This window comes from Oncorhynchus keta, chromosome 32 (genome assembly GCF_023373465.1).
Source record: "Oncorhynchus keta strain PuntledgeMale-10-30-2019 chromosome 32, Oket_V2, whole genome shotgun sequence".
Taxonomy (NCBI): Eukaryota; Metazoa; Chordata; class Actinopteri; order Salmoniformes; family Salmonidae; genus Oncorhynchus; species Oncorhynchus keta.
Window position 1 is genome coordinate 11249114 of NC_068452.1, and position 20033 is coordinate 11269146.

The window sequence follows — 20033 nt, forward strand, 5'->3', positions numbered from 1 at the left end:
TTACAATGATGATCTACTGGGGAACAGTGGGTTAACTGCCTTGTTCAGGTGCAGAATGACAGATTTTTACCTTGTCAGCTCGGGATTCAATCCAGCAACCTTTCGGTTCCTGTTAAATGAAGGTTAAAATAAATAAATACACATGGATGCAGTATAATAAATTGGTCTAGAATCAATTTTATTAACCATCTTTCATCATTCAAGCATTTCTTGACAACATTCAAGTGCTAATTGTCTTTATTCCACTACTGAAGAAGCATGACTCAAATCACCTCATATTTCAAACATTCAGCCTGACAAAAGATACATGTTTTATTATTCCATGCCTCACCATTAAGTTAACACATATTAACAAAGGGGTGTATATTTGGTTTTGATAATTCATATTTACAGTTCATGTAACATTTAGTAATTATTTATGCAACCAACTGACAATTTTGGGGTACAATTATATTGACATTGTTGCCCTGCTTTTAGAATATCAGGGTTCATTCTCAGATGTACCAACCCAAATGTACTAGAGCATGACATTGGGGACTGGGCCCAGATCCAACAACATGCCTATCCAGTGAACCCTGAAAAGAGAGAGAAGCTCCGCAGTGATGTGGAAAGTTACTACGGATATTGCAGGAGTTTCCTCTTGAAATCAGACATGTCTGTGGTAAGGACAACTTGGTTGCTGATTGTCTCAAGGGTGGGCAGTTAAAAATATTTGTGTTTTGTGTTTAGCCAGTGGGTTGCCATGGATCACAATTTATTTTGACTGCATGTTTTTCTGTATTGGAGATGAGTTTTGTTTGGGCTCGTTCCAAGGGGACGAGAGTTCCAGAAGCTAGTGAGTTTTAGGAAGAGGAGAGTTCTAGAAGCTCGTGGGGGAATTTTTTTCTTCATGTTTTAAATTTTTGACAGCCAATGGAAACCATGTTTATAGTTGATAATGTGAAATAGAAAAATATAGGATATATTTGTTGTCCTAAGGGGGAAGGTGTTACAGGTTTTGGTTTTTAGCACGTAGGACGCACTGATTGGTGTCACACCTGTGCTGGCTTGTCATCTCGTTAGTGGGAAGGTGTTTCACCTGAGCTGGTCCAGGTTCTATTTAAGAGTGTCTGGCCCAGTGTTCCAGTTGTTTTGATAGATGTGGAGAGTCAACACCTTTAGTTGCTCTACTTTTTGGTCAAAGAGGTTTTCTTTTCAGGTTGAAGTTTTTGTACTGAAGAGAGCCTTATTTTGAAGAAGAAAAAAAAAATGAATCCAAACAAGCAAACCAGGTCGGTTCCGGGGACTGGTATAGCAAATACCGTAAGATTTTCATGGACTGAAAAGGAGATGGTGCCTTGGGGCAGGGAAACTTTTGGAAGGACCATATTGATGGGATGCCTCAAGATAGAGGTGAAGGAAGTGCTCTGCCTCCAAGGCAACCCAAATGAAAAAGGTTTTGATGTGACATTTTACAAGGAAGAGAAACATGATGACGTATTGAAGATGGCAAAGGAAGCGGGAAAAAAAGGACCCCTGTGCCATTATGCGGTGACCAGCCTGGCAAAGAACAACTTCAGGGTGGTCACTGTAAACATGTACAATCCGCATGTGAAGGATGAAGAAGTGAGGGCCTTTCTGGGGAGGTACATGGACAATGTCTCCTCAGCGAGGTACCTCAGGGACTCCCTGGGTTTCTGGGACGGGAGAAGAGGTTTCCAGGCGTTACTCAGGGAGTCCCCGAAGAGTGAGGATGGCTACCTCCATCCTCCGGCGATGTTCTCCCTGGGGGCTGACAGGGGAACACTCTACTATGCACGTCAGCCCCCGTTCTGCAGGTGTTGTATGGCCTATGGCCATATCCTGGCCTCGTGCAGCGCCAAGAGGTGTCGGTTTTGTGGGTCGGAAGAGCACGAGGCCAGGGAGTGTGACGAGGCCAAGGCTTGCCACGGGTGTGGCTCAAGAGCACACCTGTGGCGTGATTGCCCGTCTCGTCACAGGTAATACGCGTCTGCAGCTGGGGGAGGAGCGGGGGATGGGGGGAGGAAAGAGAGGACGCACGCGGATTGTACGGATGGCACAGGGGAAAGGACGGAGAAGGACGAAGAAGGGAAGAAGGAAGAGGCGAAAAGAAAGAGGAGTGAAGATGGAAAGAAGGAAAAAGAAGGAGAGAAGAAAAAGAACGCGGAAGAACAGGAAGGAGCGGAGAAGAGGGAGAGTGGGACAGTGGTGCGAGAAGGAGTGGAAGAGGGAACAGTGACGGGGACGGAGGGAGGTGTGGGGAGGGAGGGGAGATGGGGGGAAAGGAGTGGGGGGACAGCCTGCCAGGCTTCCTCGAGGTCGAATTAGGGATTTGGTGGAGGATTTAGCGGGGATGGGACGTTGTGTCTCCCCGCTACCTCCTTCACCAAAGAAGGGATGAAGAGGGGGAGCTTGGCAGGTAGTGAGAGGGAGGGGGTGTGGAGGGGGGCTAAGAGAGTGGCGGGGAGGGTAATTTGTCCTCCCGGTTTGCCTCAGCCCCTTGCATTTTAGTGGATGACTCAGTGAGGGTCGGTGGGCTGTTTGCTAGAGGGATCCCAACTCCTGTTTGAGGAGATGGGGTCCCCTACATGCAGCCCCGAGGCAAACAGGGAGGGGGGTGGTGGGTGGGGAGGGAGGACCCAACACACTGCCTGGGTCATGGGTTGGGATGGAGGACGGGGGGCGTCAGGAGATGAGAGGGCGTCCCCGCCGGTGGAGATGGACCAGGGAGCATCGGGTGAGTCTCCTGTTTTTTCTTTGGTTTTTGGGGTTTTTATTTGTTGTTAATAATTAAATGAATAGTTCGGTTTCTTTTTTAGTCTAAATGTTAGGGGTTAAGGAATAATGTTAAAAGGAGGGCGTTTTTTTGTTATTTAGAGGGTGTGGGGTTTGATTTCTGTTTTTTACAGGAGGTTCACCTGAGGATGGTGGGGATGTGTGTAGATTTAAGAGGGAGTGGGATAAGGGGGAATCTTTTTGGGGCATAGGAGGGGTGCACTCAACAGGAGTAGGGATTTTGTGTGGGCATAGAGAGGTTAAAATAGAGAACACTTTTGTAATAATGCAGGGTAGAGTTTTGGGGATAGATGTTAAGTTTAGAGAAGCTAGATATAGGTTAATTGGGGTGTATGGGCCACAGGTGGCGGCAGACAGGAGGGAGATGGTGGACTGTCTGGCGCCCCTGTGTGTTACAAACAGGCACTTGGTGATAGGAGGAGACTTTAATATAGATTTAGGGGTAGGCGGTGATAGCAGTGCAGGTGCCATCTCTGGGCTAATGGCTTGCCATGGTCTGCACACTACTCCGGCAATGGTCGGTCCTACATGGCGCAACTCCAGGGGGGTTGCGCGGAGGCTCGACTACATTTTTGTATCCAGGTCTTTGGGTCAGTTGTCTGGGCGGCTGGTGCCTGTTTTCTTCACGGATCACGACGGGGTGTTCCTGCAGGTAGGATCGCCAGTCTGCCTCTTCGGTAGGGGGTACTGGAAGTTAGATCGGGATATACTGGAGGAGCAGGCTTTCGTTGACACATTTTTTTGTTTCTTTCGGAGGCTTGACGGCCTCCGGTCCATGTGCGAGGGGGTGTTAGAGTGGTGGGATTTAGTTAAGGGGAGAATTAGGGCTTTTATAATAGGATATTGTAGAAGGAAAAAAAGGGAGGAAAGGAGGGAGGTGGATCGTATCCAAAGGTTAATTGAACTCGAGTACGAGGCAGGCAACCTCGGCGGGTCGATTGACTGGGAGAGATTCGCAGCTTAAGGCGCAGCTCTGGGAGCTGCAGGAGCAGAAGGCTCGAGCTTTCCTGGAGCGTGCGCATAGTGGCTTTCTAGAACATAATGAGACTTGTTCCGCTATGTTCTTTAAGTCGGTTAGGGCCAGGCAGAGTAGGAAGGTAATGCATGGAGTTAGGGAAGAAAATGGTAGTATAGTAAGTAAACCAGAGGAAATGGTCAGGGTGACAACTGATCATTTCCAAGGTTTATTTAAGGAAAGGGAAATAGATGTAGAGCAGGGAAACGTGTTTTTAGAACACTTGTCCCGGCGGTTGCCAGAGGACATTAGAGACGTGATGGAGGCCCAGATCTCATTAGAAGAGGTTGAGAGCGCTCTTAGGAGGATGGGAAAAGGGAAGGTGCCTGGGATGGATGGGCTGCCGGCTGAGTTTTACCTCAAGTTTTGGGGTATACTTGGACCAGTGGGTCTTGAAGGCCATCCTTGAGACGGGGGTCCCGGGGGGATCAATGGCTGTTGGTGTGCTGTCACTTCTTTATAAGAAGGGGGAAGCAACTGACCTTGGCAACTGGCGGCCATTGACCATGCTGTGCGTAGATTACAAGATTCTTGCAAAGGTTTTAGCAGACCGGTTGCGCACAGCCCTTCCCTACGTCGTCCACGAGGATCAGACGTGCGGGGTAGAGGGCCGCTCTATAAGATGGAACCTACAGTTGATCAGGGATTCCATCGCTTGGGTTGAAGATAGAGGGCTGCCTTTAATGGTAGCAGCGCTAGATCAGGCGAAAGCTTTTGATCGTGTGAATAGATCTTTTCTATTCAGGGTGTTAGGTAGATTAGAATTTGGGGAGAAGTTTATAGGATGGATCAGTACTTTATATGTCGGAGCGGGGTGTCGAGTTAGTGTAAATAGTCACTTAGGTGACGTTTTTGACCTCTCGTCTGGGGTCAGGCAGGGATGCCCACTCTCGGCCCTCCTTTTCGTACTGTACATGGAGCCTCTGGGGGCTGCCATTAGGGCAGACACAGGGGTGGAGGGCTTGTTGATCCCTGGGAGTGGTGGGCTGCGTGTTAAGATGACGCAGTACGCCGACGACACTTCCTTGCTGTTGTGCAAGGACTCGTGCCTGACAAGGTCTCTTGCCATCATTGGGGATTTCACCCAAGCGTCGGGGGCGGTTCTGAATCATGCAAAGTCTTCCGTTAAGTATTTCGGAAGATGGCGCGGTAGGACGGATGTGCCCGGGGGGTTATCTCTCTGTGAGGGGGCCCTGAGGATTCTCGGGGTCCATTTTGAGACCTCTGGCTCAGCGACGCTGAACTGGAACATGGGTATCGCAGTGGTACAGAAGAAGCTAGCAATGTGGAAGGCTAGGTATTTGTCTTTTATGGGCAAGGTCCTGGTCCTAAAGGTGGATGTATTGCCATCTCTTTTGTATTTGGCATACATCTACCCATTGCCGACTTGTCTGAGAAGGTCTCTAGTGAGGCTTGTGTTTCAGTTCATGTGGGGTGGCAGGTACGAGTGGGTCGCCAGGACGCGCATGCTCTGTCCCATCGGGGAGGGAGGTAGGGGGGTACCACATTTCCCCCTCAAGCTGGATGCAATTTTTGTTTCTTTTTTGTTAGCGGAGCTTGCTCAGCCAGTTATACACCCGTCCGGTTACCTCCTGCGGGTGTTCTTCTCGTATCAAGCGAGAAGCGTAATGGTGTGGTCTAACGCGGGTCCTCGGGCGGAACAGCTGCCGTGGCACTTTGGCCATGCGGCTGCGTGCGCACCCCGAGGTTGAAGTTGCCCAAGTAGGTTTAGACCACAGGCACCTGTACGAGGAGGTCAGGCAGGCAGGGAGTCCTGCGCCCGTAGCGGGCATCTCGTCAGTGGTCTGGGAGGGAGTGCAGGCGCGGGGCCTGGACAACAGGCTCAAGGACCTGAATTGGTTGAGCCTCCACAAGTGCTTGCCGGTACGTTCCATCATGTACCGGCATAGTTTGTCGCGATCCCCCACCTGTCCAAGATCTGCTTGTGGCAGGGAGGAGACTGTGCGCCATGCCTTCTGGGACTGCCTTTGCCGGACTAGTATGGGCTAGGGCACGGGTGTTGCTAGGTGTGGTTAGGAGTGATTTTGTGTTGACATGGGCTAGGCTAGAGAGAGGCGTAGAGAGAGTGAGGGGAACGGATAGGGACAGGTTTCTGCTCTGGCTTCTCATCAGTCTCTTTAAAAGGGGACTGTGGGAAGCCAGGCAGAATTTAGTCAAGACAGGGAGAGATTGGGGGGTGGAAGGGATAGTGAGGAGGGTGGAAGGTGATTTGAGGGGGAGGATGAAGAGGGAGGAGAGGAAGTGGGGGCAGCATGCGGCACAGGAGAGGTGGAAGGGGGGATTAGGGCTGGGAGTGTTAGTGAGATTTGTAAGGGGATAGATTAGGGAAGGGGAAGGGGAGATAGGGAAAGGTATGACGATGCTCCCCTGAGGTTTGTTTTTTGTTTGATGTTTTTGTAAATAGAATTAATTAAGAATGAATGAGAATTATGATTTTGTAAAGTTTGAATGGTATAGATGGTAATAAATTATTTTTTTCAATGTTTCTTCCTGTCTTTAAGTTTGGTGTGGGTTTTTCTTTTGTTTGACTCTTCTTGGGCAGATTTGGTGGGTGTCTTTTATGTCCCAGTTGTTGTTACGAGTCAACTTTCAGTGTACACCCCCATAGTGTCTTTCAGAACCCCTCCTAAAACCACACCTGTAGTTTTGGTTGTTGTCAATGACTCTTTGTTAGATCCCTCTTCTATATAAGGGACATTTTTGGTTTTCTTGCTGAGAAACACAAACAATGGAGTAAAACAAGCTTCAAGATTGCTTCCAATTCTTGGTATTTCCATAGAATGCTCATTAGTCTTTCTGTTTTTTATCCACTTATTTTTGATTGGTAAATAATTGTTTATTTTCATTTTTTCCTGTGAAGCCATTGCATTGCATCCATGTCTGAAATGTGTTGTATAAATAAAGCTTGTTTTGATAACATATTACAAATGAACCCAATGACCAACAGACTCTTGCTAAACCAATTTACCTTCCACTTTGTCAATATAGTGCATTAAGTATCACTTTTCAACTAACCCAGTTCATTTGTTGAAAATGAAAAAAGTTTAAATCAACAATACGTCAAAGGATTCAACTACTGAAAGGTGTGGTGGAGTGGTAAACACCACCCCCGGCTCTACCAGGGGCTTGTGGTCTCCCACAGCTCTGCTTATGTTATGTTCTGCGGCCTTGCTAATCCATGTCTTGACTGCCCCTGCAACACAGAAAGAAACACATTCAGTCATATTATATAAAACACTCAAAGTAATGGATATGGAGCATCTACAGCTTCAGTTACACCTGGCACCTAAATGTGACTTTTGTCATCCGATCACTCTAAGCTGCATTAGGTTCAGATCTACCAGGATGGGCCTATGACAGTCTGGATGCAGTCAGGCCACTGAATATAAATATTCAATGTAAAGAGATGGGGTGAAAAGTACACTTGACACAAATTACCTTCATAATATCAAAGAACAAATGTTTGTGTCTGAGGAGAAATTAACTTTCATACAGCCAAAAGAGGTGAGAAATTACACCAATCAGTGGATAACTTGCACTAATGTAAATAAACAGATGATGGAACATATTCCCTTTTGCTGACGTGATGAACCGGTAAGGGGACATACAGTATATCACAAAAGTGATTACACCCCTCACATTTTTGTAAATATATCTTTTCATGTGACAACACTAAAGAAATGACACTTTGCTACAACGTAAAGTAGTGAGTGTACAGCTTGTATAACAGTGTAAATTTGCTGTCCCCTCAAAATAACTCAACACACAGCCATTAATGTCTCAATCGCTTTCAACAAAAGTGAGTACACCCCTAAGTGAAAATGTCCAAATTGGGCCCAATTAGCCATTTTCCCTCCCCGGTGTCATGTGACTCGTTAGTGTTACAAGGTCTCAGGTGTGAATGGGGAGCAGGTGTGTTAAATTTGGTGTCATCTTTCTCACACCCCCTCATACTGACTGGTTACTGGAAGTTCAACATGGCACCTCATGGCAAAGAACTCTCTGAGGATCTGAAAAAAAGTATTGTTGCTCTACATAAAGATGGCCTGGGCTATAAGAAGATTGCCAAGACCCTGAAACTGAGCTGTAGCACGGTGGCCAAGACCATACAGCGGTTTAACTGGACAGGTTCCACTCAGAACAGGCCTCGCCATGGTCGACCAAAGAAGTTGAGTGCATGTGCTCAGCGTCATATCCAGAGGTTGTCTTTGGGAAATAGACATATGAGTACTGCCAGCATTGTTGAAGGGGTGGGGGGTCAGCCTGTCAGTGCTCAGACCATACGCAGTACCCTGCATCAAATTGGTCTGCATGGCTGTCATCCCAGGAAGCCTCTTCTAAAGATGATACACAAGAAAGCCCGCAAACAGTTTGCTGAAGACAAGCAGACTAAGGACATGGATTACTGGAACCATGTCCTGTGGTCTGATGAGACCAAGAATCTTATTTGGTTCAGATGTTGTCAAGCGTGTGTGGCGGCAACCAGGTGAGGAGTACAAAGACAAGTGTCTTGCCTACAGTCAAGCATGGTGGTGGAAGTGTCATGGTCTGGGGCTGCATGAGTGCTGCCGGCACTGGGGAGCTACAGTTCACTGAGGGAACCATGAATGCCAACATGTACTGTGACATGCTGAAGCAGAGCATGATCCCCCTCCCTTCGGAGACTGGGCCGCAGGGCAGTATTCCAACATGATAATGACCCCAAACACACCTCCAAGACAACCACTGCATTGCTAAAGAAGCTGAGGGTAAAGGTGATGGACTGGCCAAGCATGTCTCCAGACCTAAACCCTGTTGAGCATCTGTGGGGCATCTTCAAACAGACGGTGGAGGAGTGCAAGGTCATCCACCAGCTCCGTGATGTCGTCATGGAGGAGTGGAAGAGGACTCCAGTGGCAAAATGTGAAGCTCTGGTGAACTCCATGCCCAAGAGTGTTAAGGCAGTGCTGGAAAATGATGGTGGCCACACAAAATATTGACACTTTAGGCCCAATTTGGACATTTTCACTTAGGGGTGTACTCACTTTTGTTGCAAGCGATTGAGACATTAATGGCTGTGTGTTGAGTTATTTTGAGGGGACAGCAAATTTACACTTATGCAAGCTGTACACTCACTACTTTACATTGTAGCAAAGTGTCATTTCTTCAGTGTTCACATGAAAGGATATACTCAAATTTACAAACATGTGAGGGGTGTACTCACTTTTGTGATATACTGTAAATCTTAACCATGTGTGACCTCACCTCTCTAGCTGTAGAAGTGTTCCTCCTCACCAGTCCCTCAACAGCTCTCTGACTGAGTTCCACCCTCACTGGGTCTTCAGAGGAAAGGAAGGCTGAGGGGGGATGGAAGGATCAGTCAGTCAATAAAGTGTAGAGCTGCTGTCTATGCTGTCTGACAAAATCACTATTTTAGTAGATTATTAAAGTAAATGAGGCTTTATGACCGCTGAATACCAACGATCAATCACTTAGATCATGTATTTTCAGGTAGAGATACATCCTTGGGACGTCCCTAGCCCGTCGAAATTGACATTTAAAAATGGTTAAGGTTAGTGTTTAGGGTAGGGATGTCCCAAGGATCCCGGATAGTATTGACCGTTGTGCATTCTTCTGTATCTTTTACATAGCAGGTGATGGGTTCTGACTTCTGAAATTGAAAATATTAAATATCCTTATGTCACTGTTTGAGAGAGGGCAATGTAGAACGTTTACATTCTGTCAAAATGTCTGTCAGCCAAAGTCTGGTACAAGTCAACAGGACATCCGTGAGGTGGGGAGAAGAAGGGCCACAGTCTGGTAGAAGTCAACAGGACAGCCGTGAGGTGGGAGAAGAAGGGCCACGGTCTGGAACAAGTCAACAGGACAGCCGTGAGGTGGGAGAAGAAGGGCCACGGTCTGGAACAAGTCAACAGGACAGCCGTGAGGTGGGAGAAGGGCCACGGTCTGGAACAAGTCAACAGGACAGCGGTGAGGAGGGAGGAATTTAGGCCACAACAGTTCTGCCTAGCAACAGAGGTGTAAGGAGGAGACTCAGCATAAAGGGTTAAATACCAGTAAGGAGGAGACTGGGCATAAAGGGTTAAATACCAGTAAGGAGGAGACTCAGCATAAAGGGTTAAATACCAGTAAGGAGGAGACTTAGCATAAAGGGTTAAATATCAGTGCGTGTGTGAATATGTCTTGATCTTATGTAGCTGTGTGACTCAGTGGGTGAATAAACTTGGTTTGAGCTTTTCTTATCGTCTGAGTTTTTACTCTTTCTTTTCAACTTAACTCAGGTGTAAAAGAAACACAGACAAGACAAGTAGGTGCGCAGTGGATTTTGGTTATTGTAGTTAATTACAACGATTTATGCGCTAAACTATGTTCATTCTGGGTCTGATTTATCTCAAGAGAAACTACAACGCACTACTAGTTCACACAGTTCAGACTGGATCTGATTGATCTCTAGAGAAACTACAACTCCCTACTACATCACACAGTTCAGGCTGGGTCTGATTTATCTCTGTGCAATGTTGTGAGGGGAAAAATCGATGTTAGCCTCTTTAAGTTTATATGAATTCTAATGTGTTGTTTGTCTGGGTGTGCAACCACACACCCTCTCGGCAGACAGGCCAAAGGAGCTTGCTTGCCCCAATTCAGGGAACCTTTGATCTACTTCAGAGGAACTGTGTCTAGAGTGATTTCCTGTTGTTTTGACACCTCACTGGTAAACTAGAATAACTAGCTGTTGCTACAGAACGAGACGAACAATTCAGTTAGTCTGTGTCTCGTTCTCCACACACGGACACATACCAAGATCACGTGTTTTCTATATGCACAAGATAGTTTGACTATATAAGACCTCTGAACTCCTTGTGTCATCGAGCTCTCGGCCTTCCACCTCAGAGTGTACGGCTGACCAGCTACATTATTGAAATTCTTATCAAATAAAGGTTGATTGTAATGATGAAATAACAAAGTCTCCCCTGATTGGTTAGATTTTCCACCACAATGTGCAGTAGGCTTTTTCAATACCAACAACGATAGACCAGACTCGAAGTACAGAATGAATGACTGACTGCCCAGTTCAACATCAGTTCACCGTCTCACCTCATACTGTATTGGAGCAGCTGACATGATCGTTGATGCTAATCATCATGTTTTGAATCTGAGAGTAAATAGAGCCGACTACAACTCTAAAAATTAAGGGTTCAACTGGAATTGTTCTCAGATCCCCTAAGGTTCTTGGTCAATGAAAACAGCCCCAAAAGGTTCTTCAAAGAACTTGTTAGAAGGTGGGTTCATCGAGGAACCTCCGTTGTTGCTGGACTTCTTCCGGGAACTTCGCAATTACAACTGAAAACGATGGTGACAAGTTTGGATGCGACAACAAGATAAAAAGGTTAAGTTTGGGTTGATGTTTGGCTCTTAGTATGTCTCGAAATAATTTATATAATAATAATATAACATACTAATAATGAATAACGAAGACAATTATGTTTTTCTGTGAATAGCTGCCATAACCTTACTATAGTTAATTAAGGTAAATATTAGATAGCCGGGTTTGACCGTCGGCGTTGTATGAGCTACAGTACAGTACCGTTATCTAGCTAGATAACGTTATGTCCTAACTTGGCACAACCCGGTTTGGATTATTTCCCTGAACTATATTATTTCCCATATATTGTATATCGTTTCCATAAAGCCAACATGGCTTTACACTTCATTAATGTAAGTTTACAACCTAGAGCCGTTCTCACTATTGTGAGAATAAACTAGCTAACGTTGACTAACTAACGAACGACGGTGACCTGTCCAGACGAGATGTTACAACGAACTGAATCGTCAATGGAGATCTTCCTCTTTATATAGCCTACTACAGCATGCAATACTATTAACTCACAAGGGGTCATAACGTTACATGGACAATACTATCCCATTTTGGAAATGTTACATGTACAATTACTATCCCATTTTGGAAACGTTACATGGACAATACTATTCCATTTAGGAAACGTTACATGTACAATACTATTCCATTTAGGAAACGTTACATGTACAATACTATTCCATTTAGGAAACGTTACATGTACAATGCTATCCCATTTTGGAAACATTACATGGACAATTACTATCCCATTTTGGAAACATTACATGGACAATACTATACCATTTTGGAAACGTTACATGTACAATACTATCCCATTTTGGAAATGTTACATGTACAACACTATCCCATTTTGGAAACATTACATGTACAATACTATCCCATTTTGGAAACCTTACATGGACAATACTATCCCATTTTGGAAATGTTACATGGACAACACTATCCCATTTTGGAAACGTTACATGGACAATACTATTCCATTTAGGAAACGTTACATGTACAATGCTATCCCATTTTGGAAACATTACATGGACAATACTATCCCATTTTGGAAATGTTACATGGACAATACTATACCATTTTGGAAACGTTACATGTACAATACTATCCCATTTTGGAAATGTTACATGTACAACACTATCCCATTTTGGAAACGTTACATGGACAACACTATCCCATTTTGGAAACCTTACATGGACAATACTATCCCATTTTGGAAACCTTACATGGACAATACTATCCCATTTTGGAAACGTTACATGTACGCCCCCTTGTGGAGGGAAATTAATATCTTAGATGGAAGCTGTAGATGAGATTCAAATGCATGATGGTATGAATACAGTGTCTAGACTACCTCTTTTGTATAAATGCCCGTCAGAATCCAAACACAGTATTGCCACGCAGCAAAATGTTGCGTATAATCTTTCAAGTGATAAAATATTGAACAATTTGTGTACAAAGATATCTTGAGATGTGATATTAGGCCTGTATGACAGTACTGTTACTGTATGGCAGTACTGTATTGGCTAGTGCTTTCTCCAATATGTTCTTCTATTTTGAATTCAATTGTATGTTGATGCCATTTATCTTTCAATATTTATCTTTCAATATGCATTTCATATATATACAGTGCCTTGCGAAAGTATTCGGCCCCCTTGAACTTTGCGACCTTTTGCCACATTTCAGGCTTCAAACAAAGATATAAAACTGTATTTTTTTGTGAAGAATCAACAACAAGTGGGACACAATCATGAAGTGGAACGACATTTATTGGATATTTCAAACATTTTTAACAAATCAAAAACTGAAAAATTGGGCGTGCAAAATTATTCAGCCCCTTTACTTTCAGTGCAGCAAACTCTCTCCAGAAGTTCAGTGAGGATCTCTGAATGATCCAAGTGATAATATTGAAATGGAAGGAGTATCAGACCACTGCAAATCTACCAAGACCTGGCCGTCCCTCTAAACTTTCAGCTCATACAAGGAGAAGACTGATTAGAGATGCGGCCAAGAGGCCCATGATCACTCTGGATGAACTGCAGAGATCTACAGCTGAGGTGGGAGACTCTGTCCATAGGACAACAATAAGTCGTATATTGCACAAATCTGGCCTTTATGGAACAGTGGCAAGAAGAAAGCCATTTCTTAAAGATATCCATAAAAAGTGTTGTTTAAAGTTTGCCACAAGCCACCTGGGAGACACACCAAACATGTGGAAGAAGGTGCTCTGGTCAGATGAAACCAAAATTGAACTTTTTGGCAACAATGCAAAACGTTATGTTTGGCATAAAAGCAACACCCTGAACACACCATCCCCACTGTCAAACATGGTGGTGGCAGCATCATGGTTTGGGCCTGCTTTTCTGTTTTGGATCACGATATTTCACAATTATTTTTTACTTCACCAGATAGGCCAGTTGAGAACAAGTTCTCATTTACAACTGCGACCTGGCCAAGATAAAGAAAAGCAGTGTGACACAAACAACAACACAGAGTTACACGTGGGATAAACAAATGTACAGTCAATAACACAACAGAAATATCTATATACAGTGTGTGCAAATGGAGTGAGGTAAGGCAAATAGGCCATAGTAACTTAGTAATTACAATTTAGCAAATTAACTTAAAATAAAACATGTGGATGAGGTAGGTAGTTGGATGAGCTATTTACAGATGGGCTGTGTACAGCTGCAGCGAGCGGTAAGCTGCTCAGATAGCTGATGCTTAAAGTTAGTGAGGGAGATATAGGTCTCCAACTTCAGCGATTTTTGCAATTCGTTCCAGTCATTGGCAGCAGAGAACTGGAAGGAAAGGCGGCCAAAGGAGGTGTTGGCTTTAGGGATGACCAGTGAGATATACCTGCTGGAGCGCGTGATATGGGTGGGTGTTGCTATGGTGACCAGTGAGCTGAGTTAAGGCGGAGCTTTACCTAGCAAAAACTTACAGATGACCTGGAGCCCGTGGGTTTGGCGCCAAACATGTAGCGAGGTCCAGCCGACGGAAGCATACAGGTCACAGTGGTGGGTGGTATATGGGGCTTTGTTGAAAAAACGGACACCACTGTGATAGACTGCATCCAGTTTTCTGTGTAGATTGTTGGAGGCTATTTTGAAAATAACATCGCAGAAGTCAAGGATTGGTAGGATAGTCAGTTTTACGAGGGTATGTTTGGCAGCGTGAGTGAAGGAGGCTTTGTTGTGAAATAGGAAGCCGATTCTAGATTACATTTTGGATTGGAGATGCTTAATATGAGTCTGGAAGGAGTTTACAGTCTAGCCAGACACCTAGGTATTTGTAGTTGTCCACATATTCTAAGTCAGACAATTTAGGAGATGCATTTAGTTTTACTTGCATTTAAGAGCAGTTGGGGACCACAGAATAAGTGTTGTATGACATTGAAGCTCGTTTGGAGGTTTGTTAACAGTGTCCAAAGAAGGGCCAGATGTATACAGAATGGAGTCGTCTGCATAGAGGTGGATCAAGGAATCACCCGCAGCAAGAGCGACATCATTGATATATACACACAAAAGAGTTGGCCCAAAAATTGAACCCTGTGGCACCCCCATAGAGACTGCCAGAGGTCCGGACAACAGGCCCCCCGATTTGACACCCTGAAAAGTAGTTGGTGAACCAGGCGAGGCAGTCATTTGAGAACCCAAGGATGTTGAGTCTGCCGATAAGAATACGGTGATTGACAGAGTCGAAAGCCTTGGCCAGGTCGATGAAGATGGCTGCACAGTACTGTCTTTTATCAATGGTGGTTATGAAATTGTTTAGGACCTTGAGCGTGGCTGAGGTGCACCCGTGACCAGCTCGGAAACCGGATTGCACAGCGGAGAAGGTACAGTGGGATTCGAAATGGTCGGTGATCTGTTTATTAACTTGACTTTCGAAGGACGGCCGGGGTGTTAAGCATATCCCAGTTTAGGTCACCTAACAGAACGAACTCTGAAGATAGATGGGTGGTAATCAATTCACATATGGTGTCCAGGGCACAGCTTGGAGCTGAGGGGGTCTATAAACAGGTGGCAAAACAGCGAGAGACTTATTTCTGGAGAGATTTTTTTATTTTTATTAGAAGCTCAATATGTTTGGGCATGGACCTGGAAAGTATGACAGAATGCTGCAGGCCATCTCTGCAGCATATTGCAACTCCTTCCTCTTTGGCAGTTCTATCTTGATGAAAAATGTTGTAGATGGGGATGGACATTTCTGAATTTTTGGTGGCCGTCCAAAGCCAGGATTCAGACATGGCAAGGACATACATAAAGGTTGGCGAAGTGTGCTAAAGCAGTGAGTCAAACAAACTTAGGGAGGAGGCTTCTGATGTTAACATGCATGAAACCAAGGCTTTTACAGTTACAGAAGTCAACAAATGAGAGCGCCTGGGGGAGACACAGGGCCTGGGTTAACCTCTACATCACCCGAGGAACAGAGTGGGATGAGGGTACGGCTAAAGGCTATCAGAACTGGTTGTCTAGTGCGTTGCGAACAGAGAATAAAATGAGCATATTTTTGGGTGTGTTAGGATAGATTCAGGGCATAATGTACAGACAGGGGTATGGTAGGGTGCGAGTACAGTGGAGGTAAACCTAGGCATTGAGTGATGATAGGAGGTTGCATCTCTGGAGGCACTAGTTAATTAAGCAAGGTGAGGTCACCGCATGTGTGGGAGGTGGGACAAAAGGCATGTTGAGTGGGACTAAGGGCTCCACAGTAAAATAAAACAATGATAACAACCCTAAACAACAGTATGCAAGGCAAATTGACAGAGAGGGCCATAAAACGATGCATAAAGCAATCACAGGTGTTGACTGGGAGAGCAAGCTAAGACAACAACAGGTAAGACAACAACAGTTCATCAGCTAAGACAACAACAACTGGTAAAATGGCGATGCATGGGCAGAGAGGGCCTACACACAGGGCCTGAATTTGAGGCTGGGGCCGACAGATAAACAAAACAAACAAAATGGAGTACCGTGATTAATGAACACTCCAGCAGGCATCAGCTATGTAGCCAATTGATCATAGGGTTCAGTGAAGAGCAATATATGAACCAGGGAAGCCGTTAGGTAGTCATTACTACCTGGTCCAGGTCAATTGGCAAAATAAGCATTGTAGCTGGAGTAATTTTGTTTGCTAGCCGGGTGATGCACCTGGCTCGAGGCTCACTGGTGCTAGCTTCGGGACAAGGGTGTTAGCCACTATAGCCAATCCGGTGCAACGGTCCAGAGCTTACGGCAGGAATCCGGTGATGTAGTGGATTCTAGTCGTCTTAGTGAAGAGTCTGGGAGGCATCAGCTGTGTAGCCGAGAGATCATAGGGTACACTGAGCAGGCCGGGAGATGGGCCTGGCTCAAGGCTAGCTTCGGGGCTGGGCCACTCGGTGGCAGCTAGCTTGCTATGATTATCCGGTGTAATGGTCCAGAGCTTACGGCAAGAATAAGATAATGTAGTGGAGAAAAACAGTCCGATATGCTCAGGGTTGATATCGCGCTGTGCAGACTGGAAGGTATTATCCAGGCTAAAAGCGGCTGATGTCTGAGCTAAAAAGGTAAAGGCCGCTAGCAGTGGCTAACAATGACTAAATAGATAATAGCTAATCAGCTGGTTATCTTCTGATGGCGGTTCTAGCTATAAGGTCTAAAACATTGCAGATTCGTATCACATTGGGTGAGGCGTATTGCCGGAAGGTATATTAAATGTAAAAACGAAAAAAGAGATTGAAATATATTGCAATATATACAAAAAAAGACCAAAACAAACATAACATTCACAACAAACACATCTTACTGCTACGTCATCTTGGATTACAAGATGACTCTCAGTTAAAAACCATTGGATTTAGCAAACTCTGAAAATATTTAGTATTTCCGTGCCCACGAAAATTCCCAGCGCAAAATAAGGAGCCACTAATTGATACATAGTTTAAGTGAATTTCAGAATACAAAAAAACTGCCCGACAGCAAGATCCCGTATTTAAGTTGAAGTTCATCATATGACAAGCGTAACGTTGTGACTATAACTACTGTTCCCTGAAGGAGGGAAACAAGGTACAACATACTATTAAATTCACACCTTGCTGGAAGCTCCACCTTTTACAGGTGATGAGCGTGAGGCTCAGATTTATTCCTTAAATTTAATACCACTTTTCACCGAACCAGGAAGGGGGTGGTGCCAAACAGGTGTTGTACCTCGTTTCCCCCCTTCAGGGAACAGTAATTATAGTGTTAGGTTCTAATTTTTCAGAGTAAATAACTCATACTATGGGAAATACATTCATCCCCCTTGCCGACCCAAACGGATACTAAATGAAACGGTCCCTGGCAGACCACCCAGACCTGACCCCGCAAGATGCGTCGGTTGTCAATTTATTGTCTCTTGTTTGAAACACTCCTGTCAATGTTGAGTAAGAACGCACACTTAATTACGCATATAGAAGTAGGACTAGTCTACCTGGCCTGCGCGCAAATGTAGGCCTATAAATGTGCCAATTTGGGGATGTCTGATAGTATTTCTGATTGTCTTAACGCACCACCACTAATGAGTTGTGGAGCTTCTCAAACACATTTTTTCTTCACCTCAAACTATAAGTAAACAAAGTCTAATCAAAATCAAATGCGAATGACAACAGTTCCTCAAAGTATTTTCGTAAAACATTTCCAGCTCTCACCATTTCGATAACCACTCGGCATGAAAGGGAAAAATGTAAAGTTCTGATCCAGTGGAAATGTCATAAAATACCTGATGACTTCTTATCCTTTGCAAAAATAGCCGACAGCTATGTCTGTCCCGAACTCACTGGCGCCAGGAAACTGAGGGCCCAGAATATTTTATACAATGTTTCAAGTTTGTTGTAGACAGGCCATGTGCAGCCAAAGTGATTTCTAGGATATTTATTCTTATCAGGATACTTTCTACCTGAAAAATTAAATGTATTTATTTGTTGGCTTTATGTACGCTATTGTTTTTACATAGTTGGCAATGGCAATAAATGTTACTTTTAGATTTGTAAAATTTTCATTTAGATAGAATGTAGATTAATCACAGACAATAATTTTGAGATATTATAAATTAAATTAAACTGTTCCAAAAAATGTGCATATGAAAATCATAACGGCCGCACAGATTGGTAGAAATGGTTAGATATTTTGGCACTCCAACCGGAAAAGGTTGCCGACTGCTGGTGTAGTCTATTACTAGTCTATCTGTAGTTTATTAGTCTATTACTGAAAACTTCAGGAGCAGAACGGCAGAATTTACAAAGTCCAGCAGCGGGGGGGGTATTCTGGTTAGGTTGCGTCTGGGTGGCAGTGTATCCTAGTGGTTAGAGCGTTGGACTAGTAACCTAAAGGTTTCTAGATCGAATCCCCGAGGTGACAAGGTACTCTGTCGTTTTGCCCCTGAACAAGGCAGTTAACCCACTGTTCCTAGGCTGTCATTGAAAATAAGAATTTGTTCTTAACTGACTTGACTAGTAAAATAAAGGTAAAATACAAATTTTACAAAAAGGTTGTTGATGACTGGCTCCCTCTAGTCAGGTAATATTGAGTACTTTGCTCCCTCTAGTCATTTGTGTGTGTTATTTATTTAATCAAACAGCATGCTTAAAGCATGAGACAAGTTCAGAACATATAGATTTTATAAAAACACATTGGGCGATTTTTAGAAAGAACAGATGGCTCTTGCTTGACCAAGATGTGGTTTAGTTGGGGACAGCACTAGAACATGATTTTGGGGCTCCCGCTTGAGGCATCACTACAGACACCCAGGTTCAAATCCAGGCTGTATCACAACTGGCCGTGATTGGGAATCCCGTAGGGTGGCGCACAATTGGCCCAGCGTCATCCGGGATAGGCAGTCATTGTAAATAAGAATTTGTTCTTAATTAACTGACTTGCCTAGTTAAATAATGGTTACATTTAAATACATTTTAAAAAGTGTTTCATGACAAACCATTTCTTACAAATCCGCCAAGGCACCAACTTTGAGAACGGTTTAAAACAAAGGTTTCAAACCAATTCATGAATGTAATTGAATCTAGGTATGTCTTGCCTTTAATGCAATGGCATGAACAAAAATTGGCTGACTATTATACAATGACTTATCAACAGCTCTAAACATTTGACCACCACAGGAAATCTACACTGGCAGTTATATAATATACTATATAGCCTAGAAACCTGGTTAAACTATCATTATGACATCATGGATGGGTTATAGAATATACTGTATATCATAGAAACCTGGTTAAACTATCATTATGACATCATGGATGAATTCTAGAATATACTACATAGCCTAGAAACCTGGTTAAACTATCATTATGACATCATGGATGAATTCTAGAATATACTATATATCCTAGAAACCTGGTTAAACTATCATTATGACATCATGGATGTCCAGTCTTTGTATTCATAGTGTAGTGAATTCTGCGCTGGGGCAGGAGCACCGACTGTCCCACCTGGGCCAGGCTCCTCTCTTTCTCGCTGCACTGCTGTTCTTTGCGTTTCCGAGTGAGGTACTTCTTCTTGATGTTCTGCAGCTCATGGGCCAGTCTCTCAATCTCATCCTGTGTCTGGGACTCATCTTGACACACTGCCTCTTATTACCCCTCATAGGACACTCGTTGTTGTCGATACTGTTTTTAAGAGATCTTATAAAGGAAAAAAATATATTATTCCATAAATAGAGCTAACTTCATGTAAACAATCAATTAAAAAATAGTGTAAAAAATAAAAAGTGAATTCAGGGGGTATCCCTGACCTGGACTCAAACCTGGGTCCACTGACTGTCAAGACAACACCTTATAACTGTTATGCC

At 44.2% G+C, this 20033-nt stretch overlaps 3 protein-coding genes across 3 annotated transcripts in view; 2 read left to right on the forward strand and 1 right to left on the reverse strand.

Moving 5' to 3' along the window:
- Positions 1 to 20033, forward strand: part of LOC127914382 (uncharacterized) — a 402938-nt gene that overhangs the window by 105065 nt on the left and 277840 nt on the right. The gene's annotated exons all lie outside the window — the stretch shown is intronic.
- Positions 1 to 20033, forward strand: part of LOC118365091 (zinc finger protein 501-like) — a 289246-nt gene that overhangs the window by 97955 nt on the left and 171258 nt on the right. The gene's annotated exons all lie outside the window — the stretch shown is intronic.
- Positions 1 to 20033, reverse strand: part of LOC118365106 (zinc finger protein ZFP2-like) — a 136995-nt gene that overhangs the window by 60869 nt on the left and 56093 nt on the right. The window lies entirely within an intron of this gene.